Here is an 8,121-nt window from a genome sequence, read left to right as displayed (position 1 = left end):
GACATATGAGAAAATGCCTCTGTAGAGCTGATGGGTGTGTAAATTGATTCAATATTTCTTTGAAGGGTATTCTGATAATACATACGAAAAGACTTAAAATACATGAGTTTTGGCAATTTTTCTTCTGGAAATCCGTCTTTAGAAAATAAGGATGTACATAACGACTTATCAGCATATTTATGCTGAACCTGTTTTAACAGAAAAGAGTTGAACCTAAGTGTCCAGCAAGTGGGAACATTTGAATACATTTAAACATAATTTGGTATCTCTATTCAAAGGATGTACCAAATTATGTTTTAGAACTCTATTGCTGCACAAAGATTTTTATAATCTATTAAGTAAAAAGGTGAGTTACAAAACAGTGTGTATAAGATGAATCTGATATTGTATATACATTATATATATATGAGAAAGATCATATATATGTACAGATATAAACATAACATATACACATAGAGATTTTATAAGAATACACAGCAAGGTTACGAAGGGCTACTTTTCACTGAATGGTTTTAAATTTATTTTGGTTGTTTTATGAATTTATTGCTTTTGTATTAAAATTTTTTTTACAATACAAATGTATTATTTTGTAGTGAGAAAAACTACAGATATTTAAATTTTTTACACCTGATGATGCTGTCTATACTCCTCATGGAGCAACACTTTCAAAGGCTCCTCTAAGTGTTTGCTTAAGCCCATGGTTCCCAAAATGTCCTCAGATCAGCACCATCTGTGTTATCTGGGAATTTGGTAGGCATGCAAGTTCTCAAGGCCCATCTCAGACGTCCTGAATCAGAAACTCTGCTGATATAGCTGAGTTTAATCTGTGTTTTAGCAAGCCCTCCAGGTGTCTGAATCACCGGTGTAAGCTGTCAAAAATATTAGCTTGCATGGCACCTGGTGTTTCAATTAATCTTCAGTGTCTTATCTGGTAGAAATAGAAGGAACATACAGAACTCTAACACAGATCTATACTATCCAAGGCATGTTGGTCTGCTTTTAATATCCATGGGAAGATTTGTGTTTAATTTGTGGCCATCTTCATCCTTTCTTCCTGTTGACTAGCACCTTTGCCATAAGCTTCCACTACTGGAAGTCTACCCACTTGAGGGTGAATTGTGGTTTGGCTTCCTTGGGAGCATTTCTTACTATCTCTGCAACCAGAATTTTCATCTCAGACAGGCACGTGGGAGAAGAAAAGTCCTGGATAGACCTGTTTCCTACATAAATTCATGACCTAAACTGTAATATAAGATGATAAACCTCATGAGGGCAGAGACCAGAGCTTTTTATTCCTAGCACATAGAAAGTATTAAAAAGCATATTTATTGACTACTTGAATGAACCAAGACAGAGAAAGATATCCTTGGAGTTTGTTCTATTCTTATTTGAAACTTCATCTTTTGTGTAAAGATAGTATTTCAGCTCTCAGCAGGTAAAGCAACAATTTGGGAAAGTACCAGTTTTGTCAGCAACCTTCACTTCAATCCTGAACACCAATTAAGAGCACTTTTATTTGAATCTGCATTTGTTTAGGGCTATTCATGACAACAGGCTGTATGTAACAAAAATAATACCATTTAGACTCGTTTTTCACTTAACAATTCCTCTTCTAGAATCTCTGTGTTCAGATCAGATCAGTTGCTCAGTCGTGTCTGACTCTTTGTGACCCCATGAATCGCAGCATGCCAGGCCTCCCTGTCCATCACGAACTCCCAGAGTTCACTAAGACTCACGTGCATGGAGTCAGTGATGCCATCCAGCCATCTCATCCTCTGTCGTCCCTTCTCCTCCTGCCCCCAATCCCTCCCAGCATCAGAGTCTTGTGTTAAACTTGACTAAATGAGCAGGCATGAACTCTCATTCTACCACAGATACAGGCAGAGATGATCCTTTTATGGGGAGCCAGCCTGGTGAATAGGCTACCCTGGTGGCTCAGATGGTAAAGAATCCTCCTGCAATGCTGGTTCTTTCCCTGGGTTGGGAAGATCCCCTGGAGGAGGGCATGGCAACTCACTCCAGTATTCTTGCCTGGACAATCTCCATGGACAGAGGAGCCTGGTGGGCTGCAGGCTATGGGGTCACAAAGAGTCGGACATGACTGAGTGACTAAGCGCAGCACAGCACAGTCTGGTGAATATCCTATTCCTCTTGGGTAATTCTGGATAAGGATAGTCAGGATCTTCAGTCAAAAATATCTGTTGTGAAGAGTGAGGTTTTTGTGCTGGGATAGTTAGCTGCAAACTTACCTGGGCAAGGGAGGGAGTAAGTGGACTTCTAAACAGTAGGGGTAGGACTTTTTGGAGGAATTCCCAAAGCAAACAATGGAGTTTGGTCATTGGATGAAAGACTTCGTAAACAGCCAGAACATTAAATATGGGGTTTAGTAATTGACAATTCTTTAGCCAGCAACCAATGAGGCCTAAGAATATGATGGACTCAGCAACCAAGATCCAGGGAAATACCAGCTGGATTTCAGGCATGAAGTAGGAAAGAGGACATGATAGCGACTAGTGAAACAAGATCATGTCCCAGGGAAGGACCATCATCTCTATATTATCAATTTATTGTTGGTTCTTTATCTTCTCTCTGCTCTAAATAAGGCTGGTCACAGAATCTAGGCCAGGATCAAATCTATGGATCAGTTTTTGAAATATGCTTCATGATGACATGCACCACATCACCCAGGGTGTTTGTTAGCAGGTTACAAGATGCCTTCTCAGACCTAAGGACCACTGGGCTTGGGGAACCTAGAAATCTGGATTTTAAAATGTGGTTACAAATGAATCTATTGATTCCTCAATAGACTTTAAGGACAACTTGCTGTGGGCAATGCATATGTGGTCTCATGAGTAATGGTTCACAAGCACCAAAGGGACAAGACAGGGAACACAGCAGATCATTACAAAATAAATAGAAGGCTATTTAAAAATAATTATTTGAGTTGAACAGCTGGCACCAAATACTAACATTATTTGATCAATATAGTAAGGTAAAATATTCCTTAGAGTGGAGATTACCAAAGAAGAAAAAATATCCTTATCCCATTCAAATAGCAAATTATATTGAGTGCCTGCTATATATAAAATGCTAACACAGAACTTCAGAAAAGTAATAATGTGAGATAGGCTTAGAGTTACTTATTGGATTGTTCTCCCCAAGTCTTTGCCTTCTCTCTATTGATTCTTCCTTTGGGTAGAATGCTCATAAATCATGAAGCAGTTACTTTTCAGGAGTCCCAAATAGCATTCTGTCTCAGTCTTATCTCACTATTTGAAAAATGGCAAAAAGAGAAACTGTAAAAAGGGAGTTTGCTACCACACTTTTCAGGAAGACTTTTTGGGGTCCTATGTGGCTACAGTTACAAGGTAACACACACAGCATACCTGTATCTGTCAGGAAGGGCAACAGTCAATTTAGAGGAAGATACAGTCCAACTCAGTTACAAAGTTCAGCTTCCATGGCCAATGGTTCAGAACAGGGGTAGAGATTCAGGGCTAAGTCTAAAATGCTAACAATAAAAGCGGCAGTGGCAAGATGGAGGTCCAGTCTTGGTTTCCTAATCAGACTGTTCCCTAGCCCTATAGCCATGGAGAGCAGACATGCCATAGGGATGACCCTACAGCAGCTATAGAAACTATGCACAAGAAAGCACTATCTTCTGTTCACTGTCAGTAGACTATTCACTCCCATAAGAGAAGAAGAGTAGGATTTTCTACATCTTTCTGACCCCAGTTTTCAAGAGGGTAATTTTTTGCTTGGTTAAACCAGTCTTGAGAGAACTGAGAGGTTAAATGTAAAAGAGCTCTCTACTCTTTGTGTCATCCTCACCTTCCTATGTGCTGAAATGGATACATCTAAGTCACTACTTAGGATTTCTCTTTTCCTCTGCACAAACAGCTTGGTGAAACCAGTTTTTGGAGAAATTTGATGAATAGTTGAGACCTATTGAAGAAAGTAGGGAAAACCACTAGACCATTCAGGTATGACCCAAAATCAAATCCCTTATGATTATACAGTGGAAGTGAGAAATAGATTTAAGGGCCTAGATCTGATAGATAGAGTGCCTGATGAACTATGGAATGAGGTTTGTGGCATTGTACAGGAGACAGGGATCAAGACCATCCCCATGGAAAAGAAATGCAAAAACGCAAAATGGCTGTCTGGGGAGGCCTTACAAATAGCTGTGAAAAGAAAAGAAGCAAAAAGCAAAGGAGAAAAGGAAAGATATAAGCATCTGAATGCAGAGTTCCAAAGAATAGCAAGAAGAGATAAGAAAGCCTTCCTCAACGATCAATGCAAAGAAATAGAGGAAAACAACAGAATGGGAAAGACTAGAGATCTATTCAAGAAAATTAGAACACTTCATGAAAAGATGGGCTCGATAAAGGACAAAAATGGTATGGACCTAACAGAAGCAGAAGATATTAAGAAGACGTGGCAAGAATACACAGAAAAACTGTACAAAAAAGACCTTCACAACCCAGATAATCACGATGGTGTGATCACTGACCTAGAGCCAGACATCCTGGAATGTGAAGTCAAGTGGGCCTTAGAAAGCATCACTATGAACAAAGCTAGTGGAGGTGATGGAATTCCAGTTGAGCTATTTCAAATCCTGAAAGATGATGCTGTGAAAGTGCTACACTCAATATGCCAGCACATATGGAAAACTCAGCAGTGGCCACAGGACTGGAAAAGGTCAGTTTTCATTCCAATCCCAAAGAAAGGCAATGCCAAAGAATGCTCAAACTACCGCACAATTGCACTCATCTCACACGCTAGTAAAGTAATGCTCAAAATTCTCCAAGCCAGGCTTCAGCAATACGTGAACCGTGAACTTCCTGATGTTCAAGCTGGTTTTAGAAAAGGCAGAGGAACCAGAGATCAAATTGCCAACATCCACTGGATCATGGAAAAAGCAAGAGAGTTCCAGAAAAACATCTATTTCTGCTTTATTGACTATGCCAAAGCCTTTGACTGTGTGGATCACAATAAACTGTGAAAAATTCTGAAAGAGATGGGAGTACCAGACCACCTGACCTGACTCTTGAGAAACCTGTATGCAGGTCAGGAAGCAACAGTTAGAACTGGACATGGAACAACAGACTGGTTCCAAATAGGAAAAGGAGTATGTCAAGGCTGTATATTGTCACCCTGTTTATTTAACTTATATGCAGAGTACATCATGAGAAATGCTGGACTGGAAGAAGCACAAGCTGGAATCAAGATTGCCGGGAGAAATATCAATAACCTCAGATATGCAGATGACACCACCCTTATGGCAGAAAGTGAAGAGGAACTCAAAAGCCTCTTGATGAAAGTGAAAGTGGAGAGTGAAAAAGTTGGCTTAAAGCTCAGCATTCAGAAAATGAAGATCATGGCATCTGGTCCCATCACTTCATGGGAAATAGATGGGGAAACAGTGGAAACAGTGTCAGACTTTATTTTTTGGGGCTCGAAAATCACTGCAGATGGTGACTGCAGCCATGAAATTAAAAGACGCTTACTCCTTGGAAGGAAAGTTATGACCAACCTAGATAGCATATTGAAAAGCAGAGACATTACTTTGCCAACAAAGGTCCGTCTAGTCAAGGCTATGGTTTTTCCTGTGGTCATGTATGGATGTGAGAGTTGGACTGTGAAGAAGGCTGAGTGCCGAAGAATTGATGCTTTTGAACTGTGGTGTTGGAGAAGACTCTTGAGAGTCCCTTGGACTGCAAGGAGATCCAACCAGTCTATTCTGAAGGAGATCAGCCCTGGGATTTCTTTGGAGGGAATGATGCTGAAGCTGAAACTCCAGTACTTTGGCCACCTCATGCGAAGAGCTGACTCATTGGAAAAGACTCTGATGCTGGGAGGGATTGGGGGCAGGAGGAGAAGGGGATGACAGAGGATGAGATGGCCGGATGGCATCACTGACTCGATGGACCTGAGTCTGAGTGAACTCCGGGAGTTGGTGATGGACAGGGAGGCCTGCCGTGCTTCGATTCATGGGGTTGCAAAGAGTCGGACACGACTGTGCGACTGAACTGAACTGAACTGAACTGATACTTGATATTGCATTGAGGTCCATATATATTAGTTATATCATTGCTCAGTCTGCCTTCATGACCCTGAATTAAAGAAATGCATATGGCTGAAATAATTTTCAACTTTTCATTGAGTGGTTTCAATATTCTGTCAATATACACATGAACATAAATGTATGGGATTTCTCCTGAGTCTGGAAATTCATAATTGCCTCTCCCATTAACCTAATCAAATGGCCCATCTTGAAACACTGAAGATGTCTAATGTTAGTTAGGTAGGAAGCAGCAATCCAAATGAGTGCTTAAATACAATCTGGGAGTTAAGCCCAAATGATTGAAAAGTCTAAGAAAAACTTCTAGTGTAGTTTCTGTATATAAAATTCTAGAATAAGAAATACTTCTAGAGGCTTTGGAACTAGATAGAAGTGTTTGTACAATATTGTAAATGTACTAATGCCACAGAATTGCTCACTTTACAGTGGTTAATTCTATGTGATATGAATTTCACCTCAATTTTTTTTAAAAGAAATAGTTTTTGAGCTATTGATTTCCTTGCAACTGAAAACTTAAGTGTAAAAGGACTCTCTACTCTTTGTATCATCTTTTCCTTCCTTATGCTGATATAGATATGGCTAAGCCACTGCTTTCAAAGGCTTAGGAATAACATTTTCTTTCCCCTCAATTGATTTTTCTTTTCCTTTGCACAAGCATTGATTTTTTTTTTGGTTTGTCCTTGTCCTCTCCCATTCCCCCCCTCAAGTTCTTTATGTGCGGTTAGTTCTGCCTAGGTGTGCAATTGAGAATCTTTGAAGTCTGAGTCTGATGCCATGCAGTTTTTCTTGCAGCAAACAGAGGAGAGAGGTTGATGTATTCTCCATAGTGTTGGCGAGCTCAGTATGTCTTTGCTTTTTCTCTGTTGTGGGATATCAGGAAAGACTGGTGAGGACAGTCTTTCTAGGGTTATGGAAGCTAGGCTTCAAAGGCAGGTGGGCAATTGCTCCCTGGGCTACTGTTGATGAGCCATCATTCATGGGAAAGCTGCAAGAGAAAGGCGGGATTCCATCACCTGCATCCCCTCCCCCCCCTGATGCCATAACAAACCGAAGTACATACTCTTCAAATGCCCCATTCCCTTCAACCCAGTCACTAATGCAAGGTAGGTGGAACTATTCCTTCCTTTCTTTAAGCTTCTCTATTATTTCTTAAGGGGCTTTCCTGGTAGTTCAGCTGGTAAAGAATCTGCTGAAATGCAGGAGACCCTGGTTCAATTCCTGTGTCGGGAAGATCCCCTGTAGAAGGGATAAAATTCACTTTAATATATACAATTTGCTGTTGTACTTGATTTCATTTAATGTTCATGATTCTGTGAAATAGGGAGTTGCAGCAGAGGACACCAAAGCTCACAGACCTCCCCTGGCTTGTCCAAACCACCTCTCTAAGAAGATGTGGAGATACTAACGCTTGAGTATAGGGCTTTCAGTAGTCTCACTCTTTCTACTTCATCAAGTTATATGGTGCTGTGCTCCCTCCTGAGAGTGCCTGCAGATGGCTTACATCCTTGTGATGACTGTTCTAGTCAGGCCGTCATGCACGTCTGTGCAAGCATGCACTGCACGCTTCCAGGGGCCACTGTTCACAAGGACTGCAGGATGTTCAGTGTTACGGCCTTGGGTATTGCATTCGATTTATCTGCCATTGGGTGGAGAGACGAAGATGATTGTGATGTAGTCCTTGGAGCTCACAGCCAACATTTATAGTCAGTCCTCTTGCCGAATGAGATAACCAAACCATTCCAAGAATCATCTGAACCTGCTTCACACACTTGATGCTATTTTCTCAATGTTTTTCCAAAGTCAAGAAACACCTTCACAACTGACTTATATTTTCTAAATATAAACATAAGGTAATTTAGTTAGCAGTGGATTGCAACTCAATTACTCATACTTTGTGTCCTGTGTCACAGGGAATGAAAGAAACTGGAGAAAGGGGGATATGATGCTTGATTTTATGTATCACCTTGACCACGGGGTGCCCAGATATTTGGCAGAACATTATTTGGGGTGTGTCTGTGAGAGTGTTTCTAGAAGAG

The 8,121-nt window shown here is 40.7% G+C and overlaps 1 protein-coding gene across 1 annotated transcript in view; it reads right to left on the bottom strand.

The window, feature by feature from the left end:
• NWD2 (NACHT and WD repeat domain containing 2) overlaps nt 1-8,121 on the bottom strand; it is a 255,310-nt gene that overhangs the window by 22,376 nt on the left and 224,813 nt on the right. The gene's annotated exons all lie outside the window — the stretch shown is intronic.

The sequence above is a fragment of the Bubalus kerabau genome, chromosome 7 (genome assembly GCF_029407905.1).
Source record: "Bubalus kerabau isolate K-KA32 ecotype Philippines breed swamp buffalo chromosome 7, PCC_UOA_SB_1v2, whole genome shotgun sequence".
NCBI lineage: Eukaryota > Metazoa > Chordata > Mammalia > Artiodactyla > Bovidae > Bubalus > Bubalus kerabau.
This window is presented reverse-complemented; position numbering and strand designations above follow the sequence as displayed.